This window comes from Rhinatrema bivittatum, chromosome 1 (assembly GCF_901001135.1).
Source record: "Rhinatrema bivittatum chromosome 1, aRhiBiv1.1, whole genome shotgun sequence".
NCBI lineage: Eukaryota > Metazoa > Chordata > Amphibia > Gymnophiona > Rhinatrematidae > Rhinatrema > Rhinatrema bivittatum.
Window position 1 is genome coordinate 532,620,464 of NC_042615.1, and position 14,581 is coordinate 532,635,044.

The following is a 14,581-nucleotide window of genomic DNA, read 5'->3' on the forward strand; positions in this document are numbered from 1 at the left end:
TCCACCGGGATTGGTGTTGGAGATTGAGCCACCACATACACATGTGGATGAGCCAGTACAGCCCATCATACCTTCTACTAGGACAGTGGATCCAGTCCCAGTCTCCAGAGAAGAAGTGACTACCATGATACAACAAGCAGTCATCGAGGCTTTTCAGAAACTGCAGCCTCCACCAACGCCAATACCCGCACCAGCACCGACATCGGAGCCATTGGTATTTGCGCCTCTACTCAGCAGACTCAATGCCTTAATCAGTGCCTTCCCAACGCAACCTGCACCAATACCACCGATGGATCCTCCAATGACTCCAGCTCTACCGATTCCGGTTTCATCAGAAGAAGAAGAGTTGGACTCGGATCCTTTACCTGGTCCATCGGGGCTACAAAACCCCCGACGGCCGTTGATGCCTTCGATGCCTCTTCCCGGTCCATCGATGCTTCCGATGCCTTCGATTCCCGGTCCATCGGGGGATCCGCTGAGTGGAGCAGGAGCAGGCCGCAGAACAGGCCCCAACATAGGCGGCAGTGGCCAGGCCACAAAGAAGAGACTGAAGGCGGCTCCATGCCGCAGGTAGAGCCAAGGATGGAGGCCCCTCCCCACGGAGGGGACAAGGTAACGTCGGCGGCCTCCGGGCCACGTAGGAGTGCTGTCGGCGGCCTCCTGGCCACAAGGGCTGCACCTGAGCGGCTCCCTGCCACCGGGCAGTAGCAAGAACGTCTGTGGTCTCCGGACTGCGTGGGGACGCCATCGGTGGCCTCCTGGCCACAGGCCAACACCGGAGTGGCCCCAGCCACGCGGAAAGGACGTCTGTGGCCTCTGGGCTGCTGAAGAAGAAGGGGAAAATAGGTGAGAAGCTGCCTGCGGCCCCAGCTGCGGGCAGAATCTTAACACCCTGGATGAAAAATATGGGGACTTAATAGAAAGAGGACATTTTCCACATTCTCCTAACATGGCCTTTGTAACTGTGCTTCCCAAACCGGGATTTGACTCTTTCATAGCTGGGTCATATAGACCTATCTCACTCCTAAATTTTGAGGTAAAATTATTAGCAAAGATCATGGCCGATAGATTGGCTCAATATTTGCCGAACCTGATTGGAGTGGAACAAGTGGGTTTTTTAAAAGAGAGGACTGTGGTCTCCAACGTGCGTAAATTAGTGGCCTCGATGGAAATTAGCTGCAAGCAGAAGCTGCCCTCTCTACTTAGTTTTGATGCTGAAAAAGCTTTCGATCAGGTGGATTGGAAATTTGTTTACAGTTTTAGTAAATCATGTTTTATTAAACATCAAGATCGTCAAACAGCAAAAACAATGCATCTACAACTTTTTCTCCCCTTATAGCCTTCCCCACACATCCATTCAACATAACCATTATACTGAAAACCAATACAATAAATCTGACATTGTTCTCTGATTCGCCAGACCTAATAAAACACATGGATGTTTCTTGCACTTATCCCATTCTCTCCCCAACTCTCCCTCCATACCTCAGCGTTACATGCAGACCCAATCAATATAACTTAAGCTATATTATTACAATATTCAGAATCATAAAGTATTCAGAATTAGGCTACGAGCCCTGTGGGATATAATGCTCAAGTTTGGTTCCCAAAGTTTCAAAAATTGTGATCTTGTCTATGAGGAGCATGCAGCAAGGGATTCCATAGACACTGCCAAAATGATGGAGAGGTCTCGGATCTCCAAACCAGCAATATGGATCTTTTTCCCTGTGCTAGCATTTTCCTGACTAGCCGTTTATGGCAACTCTTCCTTACATGTCTGGAAATTCCCATATTGAACAATATGACGTCCGGTTTCATAGAGATATTACTTTGTTGCATTGTATTAATATATTTCATCGCCCTTTGCCAAAAAGAGAAAATCCCTGGGCAAACCCAAAAAGCATGAGTAAGGGTACCTTTTAGATGTGTTGCACTTTCTATAATTTGCTGTTGGGGTAAGATTAGCTCTAAATGCTAATGCTTGGGAGACAAAAGCCCAATATAAAAATTAAAATTGCATTTCACGTAGGTAGCTGTTAGAACAGTGGTTCTCAACCGGTGTGTCGCGACACATTAGTGTGTCGCCAAGCACCGGCAGGTGTGTCGCGGCTCCCGGTGTTCCACTGCCCCGCTTCTGCTTCCCTTCTCCCAGGGGCGGGGCTGAAGAATGGAGAGACACTGCGCGCCACCGCTGGAGGCCAGGCCAGCGGGGCCGAAAAAAGAAGAGACACTGCATGGCGCTGCCGGCGGCTGAAGAGCGGAGAGACCTGCGCCCCGACGCCAGCGAGGCCGAAAAATGAAGAGACCTGCGCGCCGCCGGCAGGGCTGAAGAATGAAGAGAGGCGAGACCTGCTCGCTGACGCCAGCGGGGCCGAAGAATGAAGAGAGGCGAGACGCTGCGCGCTGACGCCAGCGGGGCCGAAGAATGAAGAGAGGCGAGACCTGCATGCTGACGCCAGCGGGGCCGAAGAATGAAGAGAGGAGAGACGCTGCGCGCTGACGCCAGCGGGGCCGAAGAATGAAGAGAGGAGAGACGCTGCGCGCTGATGCCAGCGGGGCCGAAGAATGAAGAGAGGCGCGACCTGCGCGCTGACACCAGCGGGGCCGAAGAATGAAGAGACGCTGTGCGCTGCCGGCGGCAGCTGAAGAGAGTAGAGACCTGCGCGCCGACGCCAGCAGGGCTGAAGAATGAAGAGAGGAGAGACCTGCTCGCTGACGCCAGCGGGGCCGAAGAATGAAGAGAGGAGAGACGCTGCGCGCCGACGTCAACGGGGCCGAAGAATGAAGAGACTTGCGTGCCGCTGGCGGCTGAAGAGCAGAGAGACCCTGCGCACCGCGGGAGGCGGCTGGAGAGATGTTTTGCACTGTGGGAGGTCAGGCCAGAGGCGGCTGAGAAGTGGAGGCCAGGCTTATTGGGCCAAACAATGAGAAGAGGCTCCATGTGAGCTTGTGTGCCTGTGGTAGAATGGGTGCATGAGTGAGAGCTTGTGTGGGAGTGTGGTAGAATGGGTGCATGAGTGAGAGCGTGTGGGAGTGTGGTAGAATGGGTGCCTGGGTGCATGAGTGAGAGCGTGTGGGAGTGTGGTAGAATGGGTGCCTGGGTGCATGAGTGAGAGCGTGTGGGAGTGTGGTAGAATGGGTGCCTGGATGCATGAGTGAGAGCGTGTGGGAGTGTGGTAGAATGGGTGCCTGGGTGCATGAGTGAGAGCGTGTGGGAGTGTGGTAGAATGGGTGCCTGCATGAGTGAGAGCTTGTGTGCCTGTGGTAGAATGGGTGCCTGGGTGCGCGAGTGAGAGCTTGTGTGCCTGTGGTAGAATGGGTGCCTGGGTGCGCGAGTGACAGCTTGTGTGCCTGTGGTAGAATGGGTGCCTGGGTGTGTGAGTGAGAGCTTGTGTGTGTATGTTAGAATGAGTGCTTGGGTGCGTGAGTGGCAGCTTTGTGTGTGTGTTAAAATGGGTGCGTGAGTGGCAACTTTGTGTGTGTTGGAATGCATGCCTGGTTGCATGAGTGAGAGCTTGTGTGCCTGTGGTAGAATGGGTGCCTGGGTGCATGAGTGAGAGCTTGTGTGTGTGTGGTACAATGGTGCATGAGTGGCAGTGTGTGTGATTGTAAGTGACAGAGTATGTGTGACATTGTATATAAGTGACAGAGCATGTGTGTGATTGAGAGAGACTGGTCAGGGAGGTGACTGGTGTGTGTGTGTGAGACAAAGACTGGTCAGGGAGGTGACTGGTGTGTGTGAGACAAAGACTGGTCAGGGAGGTGACTGGTGTGTGTGTGAGAGACAGAGCCTGGTCAGGGAGGTGACTGGTGTGTGTGTGTGAGGAAGAGATACTAGTTAGGGAAGTTACTAGTCTGTGTGAGACAGAGACTAGTTATGACTGGTTGTGGGCCTTAAGGAAGAGGACTGTGAGGACATAGCTTCAGCAGCCACTGCTGCTTCTGGTGAGTGCTATTGGTCTGCAAGGGAAAGGAGTAGGAGAGTTGCTGGAGAGGGTAAGTAAAGGCAGCTTTTTAAGTTTATTTTTCTTGATTGACTGCCATTTTAATTATTGGGTATTATGTGATGTGTCTGCTGTTTTGAAATATTTTGATATTTAGACAATTTTTATTAATTTTTATGAGTTTTTAGTTGTTGGATGTTATTCTGTTCATCAGCTGTTTTGTAACATTTATTAGTATAGTTTTACAATTATTTCTAAGTGGGTATCTATAGCAGCTTGGCTTGCTCTGTTTTCCCAATAGGAGGTGTATTAGTGTTTAGGGCCTGGTTAAATATTTGTAGTGGTAAATTACTGTCTTTTCATAAGGAGGGGTATTGTGCCTGTCAGTAAAGAGAGTTTGTTTTGCTTTTACTGAGATGTCATCAGATCCAGAATATCTTTTTTTGTATGGTGAGCTGTACGGGTAATGCCCTAGTTCTGCTCTGCACCCATTTTTGGGGGTTGACGTGGTTTCTGAGGATGCAGAATGTATATTTACATTTTGTCCCGTGACGGTCACATATTCAGTGTGTCACGCACTTGAGAACCATCTGTCAGGTGTGTCCCGGCCGAAAAAAGGTTGAGAACCACTGTGTTAGAAGATACCTGATTAATTTCTTTAAAGCATAAAAATAATATCTGAGTGGTCGAGTGTAAACCTCCTTCTGCCTGCCATCTTGCTGCAAGCTCCTCTATCCCCAGCACCCCCATCAAGTCCTGTAATCCTTTCTTACATAGGGATAATGAAATTTTACTCCTTTCTACATTTATTTATTTATTTATTTTTGGTTTTTATATACCGGAAGTTCCTGTATACAATACATATCACTCCGGTTCACATTTAACAGAGTTAACTATCGCCGGGGAGGCGGTTTACATGGAACAAGTTCTCTATTCTTTGGGTAACCGTCAATGCTAGGTCTTTAACAGGCAATGTAATGTCGTAATTGGAGATAGGGGAAAAAAATCTTGCAATCTAAGCCCAAATTGTTGTAATTCTGTATAAGAGACAATTATCCCTTCTGGCATTAATACATGTTGTAGTAATGTAATCACCTTAAGTTGCCAATATAGAAATCCCTCCATATCAATTCCAATTAGGAAGTTTGAGTTCCCCTGTATAGGCAAGTAAGGGGAACATGAGGCTGACAAACACAATCTTTTCATCAATACCCACCATGCGGAATGCATGGGAGCCAATAACCAGTGTTTAGCTAGGTCTGCGGCAAACTTTGTGATGAAGTCTGCAGAAGGAAATGCAGGTCCAGATTACAAAATAGTATCTTATCCCATTCTATATGAGTATAAGTGGAGTCATCGTAAAACCAGTCATGAATGATGCATAAAAAACATGCTATATTATATTCTTGCATACTCGGGAAAACTCATTCCCCCTTCAACTACAGTTTCAATCTGGAGAGAACAATTCTAGCTTTTTTACCTGCCCACACAAATTGTAACAAATACTTATCCAATAACTGCAGATCGGATCTGCGTAGTAAAAGGGGAATGGTTTGTAGTATATACAACCATTTGGGGAACAAAATCATCTTGAAAAGACTAACTCGCCCCCCAATGAAATAGGTAGATCCTTCCAGAACGCCAATTTATCACGTGTGACCACCAGCAAAGGACAAATATTCAGAGCCTAGAGCTTGGTTAGGTCCAATGAAATCATAATCCCTAAATAACAGAAGGAGCCCCCTGCCCATTTTTAGAGGAAAAGATCCTGTCCAATGTTGCTTAATAGAGTCAGGCGAAGTCAGTGCCTTGGATTTATCCCGGTTTAGCCTGAATCCAGAAAATGTACCATAGAATTGCATCATGTGAAGTAAATGCCCCAATGATTGGACTGGGTTTGTTAAACACACCAACAGGTCATCTGCGAATGCTGCATATTTAAAAAGTAAAGTCCCCAACTCTAACCCTTGAATCTCCGGAGATAGTTGGATCACCACCAGTAACTATTCCAAAGCCAATAAAAACAATAGAGGGGAAAGAGGACACCCCTGTCTAATGCCCCTGTGGATCTGAAATGCCGGGGACAAGCTACCATTAACTGCTATTTTTGTCAATGGGGAAGAGTATACTAAATGGACCCCCTCGAAAAAGAGACCTTGTAATCCCATATGCTGCAGGACTGTAAAAAGGTACTGCCATTCCACCATGTCAAACTCAGCCATAATTTTTGCTAATAATTTCTCCCTCCCAGTTCCACTACTAAAATAATGTGCCTCCTGTGCTGATCTGCCATTTCTTGTAAAACCTTTAATACTTCTGCTTTGGAAACTAATATTACAACTCCCACAGATCTGGTGGTACCCAAAGAATAATAGACCTGTTCCTACCAAGCTCGCTTGAGTTTTTGATCCGCTAAGTCAGAAAGATGTTTCCTGTAAAAACCCAACATCTGTCTTAAGTTTCTTTAATTCAGTAAGAATCTTGTGTCTTTTGATGGGTGATCCTATCCCACATTTATTCCAGGATACCAATTTTAGTTTCCCATTAGGCATAATGTTGTCAGGTTGTTCTGGTTTTTATAGCAAATGATACACCATGAATATCAACAGATTCCTTCCCAGCTAAGGATTCCTGGGTTTGAAAATGAACAACGCTCTTGAGTATACCTGGTCTGCATGTAACAAAAGCAAGAAAATGGCTTATGTCACTCTCCCCCCATAACCCCCCCATAATCCCTGCAATACCTGAACTAGTGAGGTCACCACCACCACTTTGTGCTTCAAGCCCCCCCATAGGTCTGCCATTCTTTGACACATAATTAAAAACTTATAAAAAGTGTATAAACTCTCCCCAATTGTAACCCAATTTGTGAATGAAAATGATACCATAAAATAGAAAGCAAAACTTGATGAAACCAGAGGTTGATACAAGTTCAATCGTTGGTATGCTCACATTTCTTCGCCACCTCTCCTCATCAGTAAGGGAAAATGACATATTGGAGTTATTCCACTTAGAAAACGAGACCCCCAACAGAACCTTTAACCAAAAAAAAAAAAAGAATTCTTAGAGGTGTAATATTCACTTTTGTCCTGTCTGAATATAATGTCCAAATCATTCCAGACTGACGATGACTCCTCTGCATTCCTGGTACAGAGAAGTGAAGAAGCCCATATCTATGATCTCAATGATCATCTCTTGAACAACAAACTTGATCTATTACCATCTGTTAGGTCTCACTTAAAATTATTCTCTTTTATGATCTCATCACATTTTTGTTGCCTGATGTTTGTGAGCTAAGTCCCATCCGCAGTACGAACCGACTTTGTCACTCTGGAGTGCTGAACTTCTCTCGCTCCAGCCTACCTGCTAGCTTGGAAGCCTCTGTTGCCATGCTTACCCACTGCACTCCCTCCGGCAAATGAACCCAGAGGCGCACAGGATACATCAGCGCCGGCCTTAGGCCCAATTTATATAGGCGAGTACATACTATAAAGAACTCCTTTTTGTGTAAGGATAATTTGGCTGAGAAATCTTGGAAAATTAAAATATTTTTATTCTCATACATCAACTTCTTACCGGCACGCATCTCTCTGAGAATTTCAGTTTTATGCCCAAAATCTAGGATGCGGGCGATAACAATACGCTACCTTTCCGTTTTTTCCTGCCTCCCACCTAGCCTGTGTGCCCTCTCGCTCTGCAGCGGCCCCCTCTCTAAATTTAGCCCTAACTCCAATGTTAACCATGATTCCAAGAAGGAGACGAGTTTGGCTTCAGGCAGAGATTCTGGTAAGCCCACAAATCAAGGTTATTGTGTCTTGAGCGATTCTCGAGATCTTCAATGCGTTCTTCCTGCTTCTTGAGGGCTGCCTGAACTTTGGAGATCCCCCGCATTAGCGGCCACAGCATGATTATCCGAGACGCGCTGCTCCATCTCCCCGAGGCAAATATCAAAGGCTGCCATCCTTTCAGAGATGTGGTCCAACTTGTCAAACACTTTCTTAAACTCCAGTTGGCATGCAGTTACCACCGCCGCTTACAAATTGGCGATTGCCGAACTTGATAGTGGAGGGGGGCCGCTTGCCATTTTGCAGGTTCTAGGCAGAAGCTTCCCTGTTGCTTTTTTCTCTTTATTCCTGCCCGGAAGACATGCGGGCATGCTGTGTGTGTATGCTCCCGATTTTTATAGAGCTAGCCCTGTGTTCATATATTGCAAAAGAATGTCTGTTCTTGTAAGAATAGCAATGGCATCCAAAGGGCACGCGGAGCAGAGCAAATCACATCTTGCTCCGAGCAGAGCGCCACATGACCCTCTATGTTTACAGTTTTGAAAGAAGTGGGCATAGAAGGTTATTTTTTTAATGTAATAGTTCTCTAGAGTAGACCAGTAGCATCTATTTTAGCAAATGATGTGCAGTCAGATATTTGAACTTCAGAGAGGTACAAGGCAGGAATATCCCCTCTCCCCCTTACTATTTCTCCTTGCATTGGAACCACTCTTAAAAAGAATTAAAGAAAATGAAGTTATCTAGAGTATTCCTTTTGGGATACATAATGCGCCAATTTTTAAAATATCTGTATTTGCTGATGATATTCTTGCCCACATAACTGAGATGAAATGTCACTACTGGCTTTGTTAGAAGAGTTTGATAAATATGGGGTGCTAGCCGGTTTAAAACTTAATTTAGATAAAACAGAAGCACTAAAACAGAAGTCCAAAGTGTATGTGGAACACCTTCCCAATAGGCTGGGCACAAGAATCTTTTAAATACCTCAGCCTTTAACTATATAAGGACCTAGACAAATTACAACATGCAAATTATAGAGAGATGCTTAAAAATACAAACATTTTGCAGGCGTGGATAGATTACCCTTTGTTATTAGCTGGTCAAGTTAACAGATTGTATCACCATTCACATAGTTTATGCAAAACAATGTCCAAGTCAATATGTATAGCATAAAAAATTAAAACTCAAAGTATAGAACATGTAGTTGCATGAGAACAAGAAAAGATAAGGCTCCTTTAGTTAAACACTGGTGTTCGGCATGCCATTCTACAGAAGATTTAAGATTTTTTTGTTATAGAGTGTATGAGGAGGGAATACATCACAGAAGTTAAAACAACATGAACAACAATAGAAGTTTAAGTGGCAGACTCTTCAGCTGCACGGTCTTAATGTAGAAACTGAATAGCAAGCATTTCTTTAAAGGATTGCCCATTGACAAAACAGATCATAAAGACCCTGTGACCAGAATGAGGGAGCAAGGCACAATAGGGGCAGAAAAGGGTCAAGGAGGGGTAGCCCATTAGGATCAATGGGGTAAGGGTCAGATAGAGGGCGAAGTTAGGGGGGTAGGGATAAAGAGGGAGGAGAGAAGGGTCGGGCAGCTCGCAATTGGCCGAAGCAAGGAATTCAAAAAGGTGCCTCGCTACCAGGGGCTCCCCTTTTGCCCCTGCTTGTTGCCCGGCCAGCATCACTACCTGGCTCACCAACATCCGCTCGAGTCATCTTGGGTGCGGGTTAAAACTGGAAGGCTGTTGGCTGCCCGGCAGCAGTTTTTTCTCTTCCTGCATTTTCTCTCTCTCTCGGTGCTTTGGGTGGCTTGGGCAGTGAGGGGTTGCTGCTTGCCCTCAACCCTGCTGCATTGGTCATCGTCCTCTGCCTATTGTCGGCCTGAGCGAGGGCCCACCAGGTGGTAGCACCTTCCCTCTTGTATTTAAAAAAAAAAAAAAAAAAAAGCATTTGGCCAGTCCATGGCGGCACGTGGCGCTGCTTGTATTTTGGGGCCCAGATCTCAAAAACAGCAACATCGCAGACTGCCGGAGGCCAGCTGCCGGAGGGGGGTGACATGGCGGCGATCCAGGCTGCCAGGGAAGCAGAGATCACAGGATTTGGGTCAGGGTATTTGGTTGCAGTCCTGATGGATGGGCTGCAGATCGGCCCAGGTTAGGCTGAGAGTTGCCGCGAACAGCAGCGAGTCTCGCAGCAAATCGGCACGGGCAGCCACAATGAAGTCGGGGCTGGCGACTGCAAGTCGGCCCAAATCAGGCCGAGAGGTGACGTGAACAGCAGCGGGTCTCACAGTGAGTGAGCTCAAGCAGTGGTGCGTGAGCAGGGTTGTTGGTCATAATAGCCCGATTGGAAAGCAACCCGGGTGCCGATGGGACTTCAGTTGGCCATCTTTGTTAGGCAGCAGCCATCTTGGTTGAGGGAAGAAAACTTTCCTCGGTGGCCATCTTGGTCGAGGGACGAAAGCTTCCCTTGACGGCCATCTTTAGTTGGGGCAGTGCAGAGGCATAGCTGTCATTGTTAAGAAAGGCAATAGGATAAAAAAAGGAAAAAGGGGCAGATAGAAATTGGAAGCAGTGGTTAAGGGCTAATGCTTGAGCATGCGGGGGACGCAACATGTAGCGTGTCATGGCAACACACCATGTTGGGGCAATTATATGCTTCATGGTTGGAGGGCACTGTTGCGCTAGGGAGAAGTCATGTACAAAAAGAAAAAAAATGTTTTTTAAAAGGTATTCCTGCCTCGTTTTCCTTTCTTTCACTTTCAGCATTGAAGTTTCCAGACAGCTGCAGCAGCGAGGATTTCGGATGGCTCCGAAGAGAGAGGATACGTCAGCACTGCGATCCTAGTTTCATGCAAACAAAGCAAGGGCAGCAGCCCCGGAGAATGAGAAGCCAAGGGATAGAAGACTAACCAGACCACGGATCCGGTGCCACAAAGAAGATGATCGTCTAATCGGGATCGCCCTCACACCAATAATGGCACCCCCCGGACAAGCCAGTCAGACATCCAAAAACTCATGTTGGAGCTTCGTGAGCAGGCAGAGACACATGGTACAGACTGGCTGTGGCAACACATGATGAGCCCAGCAGTCCCTGATGGGGGCCGACAGATGGGAAGGGCAGGGGTCTCCCGCAGGATGGCCATAATCCTTCCTCGCCAAAAAGCCATACGAGTCCCCAATTGGGGACAGAGGTAAGGCGGCAGTCACACAGAGCAATTCTGACACTGACTCGTCCCCTGACAGTAGCGAAGAAGAGCTAGCTCTGGCCACAGTTATGCAGTATGCATTAAAATCGTTTAAGAAGAAATGGTCATCCGGTAGAGCTGGTTCAGCCGCAAGTGTTTCTGGCACAGACGCCGGGTCTTCGGTGGCACAGAGTTCTGCAAACCCTCCTGGTGCCCCCCTTGGGCAGTTGGTATCTACACGTACGCTCAAGAGGAAGTCTTGTATGGGGTTAGCATACTCTCTCACAGCATTCCCAGGAAAATTAAGAAAAAAAATCTGGAAATGGGAGTTTATAGACATATTCTCCCTTTTAATCAATGACCTGGATAGTGGGGAGAGTGAAGCATGTAAAAAGAAGGGTAGGGGTGATGTAAAAGAGAAGAGACCAAAAATTCTAAGAAAATATACCCAATTGGGTAAATGCCTTTCACATATTCATGGGTGTGTAGTAGTGGAGCATGATCCAGAACAGGCCCCCCCCCCCCCCCTACTTGATCAGATACCTAGACACAATCATGAATGCACATAAGTGGGTTTGTTGAGCTTGGTTGAATTACGACATTAAGTTCCAGAGAAGCATGGCCCAAGACAGCTCTATTTTCTGAAGGCACAGGGTGTTGGACCTTTGGCTAGACGAGATGATGACGCACCGGTCTTCCTTGTCTGAGAGGCCAATGTTCAACACAGGTGCCTCTCGGGATAGAACATCGCAGCCCTCTGGGGGGAGGAGAGACTATGTAGGCGATTCAGTGCTGGTCATTATACATGGGCCAACTGCAAAGTCAAGCACATTTTCTCCTCCTGCAGCCTTGGCCCACACCCGGCCAGTCAACACCGAGGATAGAGAGATCGTAGACAACAACCCCCCACCGCTGTTCGCGGCGCTGAAGGCCTTAGCATCAACACCGGTGAACATTAATGCCATTAAGCCCTGGCTGCAGCTCTACACTCTGTGGAGTAAGGCTGCTGAGCTCATGGCGGGTTTAACGGTCAGTTTTCCTATTCCGTGCCATTCTGACCCCCCTCAGCTCAGATTCTTCCCATACGCATTGCACAATCGTTATCTGTGCCTGAGGCTGAGGCAGAGAAAAAAATCTCTTCTGAAGTCGCATTGGGCAGATTGTGAGCCCCTTCGCATCCCCTCCCTTTCACGAACATGTTAATATTCCCGAGAGGAATGGTCCAGAAGAAGGAGCCTGGGTAGTTCAAGCTCATTTACAATTTATCCTATCTGCCAGGAAATTCTGTGAATGATCTGATTGACAATTTGTTGTATTCAGTATCTTATGCATCTTTTGATTCAGCGATAGCAATCATCAGGGAAACAGGTGACCAGGTTGAGCTGGCAAAGATGAACATAAAGTCTGCATTTCGGCTATTTCCGGTTCACCTGGAATCCTTTCACCTCCTGGATTTTCAATTTAGATGCCAATTCTATTTCGATACATGCATCCCGTTAGGCTGCTCGATATCAGGCGCCTACTTCAAGCTGTTTAGCTCCTTCCTACAGTGGATGGTTGAGCAGCATTCGGGGTCCATACAGATGGTGCACTATCTTGACGATTTCCTATTCATAGGTAGGCATGCGCTAGACTGCGAACACCTATTGGCCGCATTCACGGAGGAGTTTGGTGTCCCACTGGCTAAGGAGAAAACGGAAAGGTCTTCCAGATCGATAATCTTCTTAGGAATAGAGTTAGATGTGGAAGCGCAGATCTTGATGAAACTACCAAGTGACAAAATTTTAAAACTACACAAGGCTATCCGGGACTTATGTAGCGCCAGGAAAGCAACCTTGCATCAGTTTCAGTCCCTTCTAGGGCTTCTCAGCTTTGCATCCAGGGTTATACCAATTGGAAGTGCTTTCTTGCAAGGTTATCCCTGGCCACAGCAGGTGTTGTCAAAAAACATCAGCGCATTAGGGTTACTAAACCAATCAGGCAGGACTTGCATATATGGGACATTTTTCTCTGGGATTTCAATGGAGTGATGTTTTGGCAGGCCCCCCACCCCGGCAGAATAACGAATTAGAGCTATTCACAGATGCTTCAGGCAGCATAGGTTTCGTCATATATTTCAGAGGAGCCTGGTGTGCCGAACTCTGACCCCCAAGTTGGCAAGAGTGTGGGATTACCAGAGACCTGACATTTTTGGAACTGTTTCCTATCATTGTTGCCCTTAAGCTGTGGGGAAATGTTTTGTCCACGTCGAGCATCATTTTTAGATCAGATAACATGTCTGTGATCCAGGTGATCAATGGGCTATCTGCAAGGCCTTTTGAAGCTGGCGCACTCATTAGACAGTGCTTACGTGCTTGCATTATAATATTACATGCTGCGCAGCACACATTCCTGGCATTGAGAATAATATTGCCAATTCTCTTTCCCGCTTCCAGTGGGTATGTTTCAGATGCTACGCTCCAGAGGCAGATTGTCTCCCAACTCCTATACCAGAGGAGATATAACAGCTTGGCCCCCTGAATTTTGGGAGTTGACCCATCGCTCCAAGGTGATGATCGACCAATGATGGGCAAAGCAGAAAAGTCTGCCCCCCACTGGGAGATCGGGTGGCAGGGGTACGATGTGCTGACTCATGCTCCCTCGCCTCCAGTCAAAACCCTGTAGCCGGGGGCCTGTTGGGGGGGCCTGCTGGGGTCTAGGAGTTCTCTGTTGATGGGAACAGCCCCTGGAAGCAGTTCGGGGTGTGCGAGTCCAAGAGGCAGGGAGATATTTCCGCTGCCTATAGAAAGACCACTTAGAACTGGGTCGGAAAGGTTTCCATACGGAGGACACCGGGTCTAAAGCACTGGCAGATAGCTGTGGAAGAGTTTCATGGTGATCCTTCAACTGGTCTACCACATCCCTGACCTTGTCCCCAAAAAGATTCTTTCCTGTACAGGGGAGGTCAGCCAACTTCTCCTGGACCTCTGGCCATAGGTCGGAAACACAGAGCCAGACCATCCTACAGGCACTGATGCTCACAGCGGCCACCCTGGCAGTGGTCTTTAAGACATCGTAGGTGGATCTCACTGTGTGTTTTCCCGCTTCGAGACTTTGTTGCATGTTTGCAGACGACTCCTGCAGCTGTTGCGGGAGATGCCTCCCAGATGAATCAACTGGCATCTGCTGCTCTTTTCAACCGCACGAGTGGTCACTGGACCCGAAAGTGGTGGACTGGATCTTCCGCCTGTGAGGAACTCCGGATGTGGACCTGTTCGCCTCCCCGTTCAGCTGCAAGGTGAGCAATTTTTGCCCACTGTTCAGAACGGACGGCCATCCGCCCTCTAACACCTTCACCCTTCATTGGGGCATGGGTCTCTCTTCCGCTTCTCATGAAAACTCTTCTGAAGCTCCAGCGAAACCAGGAGACCATGATCCTAGTAGCGCGCTGCACTGGCTCAGGCAGGTCTGGTTTTCCCTCCTTCAGGACCTGTTGATCAGGGATCCCATCCACCTGGAGACTGCGCCCGATCTGATAACACAGAATCAAAGCGCACTCTGTGCCATCTGAACCTCCGGGCATTAGCCTTAACAGCCTAGATGTTGAGTGACTAGTCCTTCAGCCCCTGGATCTCTCAGAAAATGTCACCCAGGTGCTGGTAGCTTCCAGGAAGACTTCC

At 47.6% G+C, this 14,581-nt stretch overlaps 1 protein-coding gene across 7 annotated transcripts in view; it reads left to right on the forward strand.

Moving 5' to 3' along the window:
- The window catches only part of JAK2 (Janus kinase 2), a 419,848-nt gene that overhangs the window by 395,530 nt on the left and 9,737 nt on the right, over window positions 1–14,581 (forward strand). The window contains exon 26 of one of the 7 annotated variants that reach the window (XR_003858317.1): window positions 10,501–10,928. The exons of the other annotated variants lie outside the window; for them this stretch is intronic. The gene's annotated coding sequence lies outside the window, so the exon portion shown is untranslated. The remainder of the gene's footprint in view (window positions 1–10,500; window positions 10,929–14,581) is intronic. 7 annotated transcript variants of the gene reach the window in all.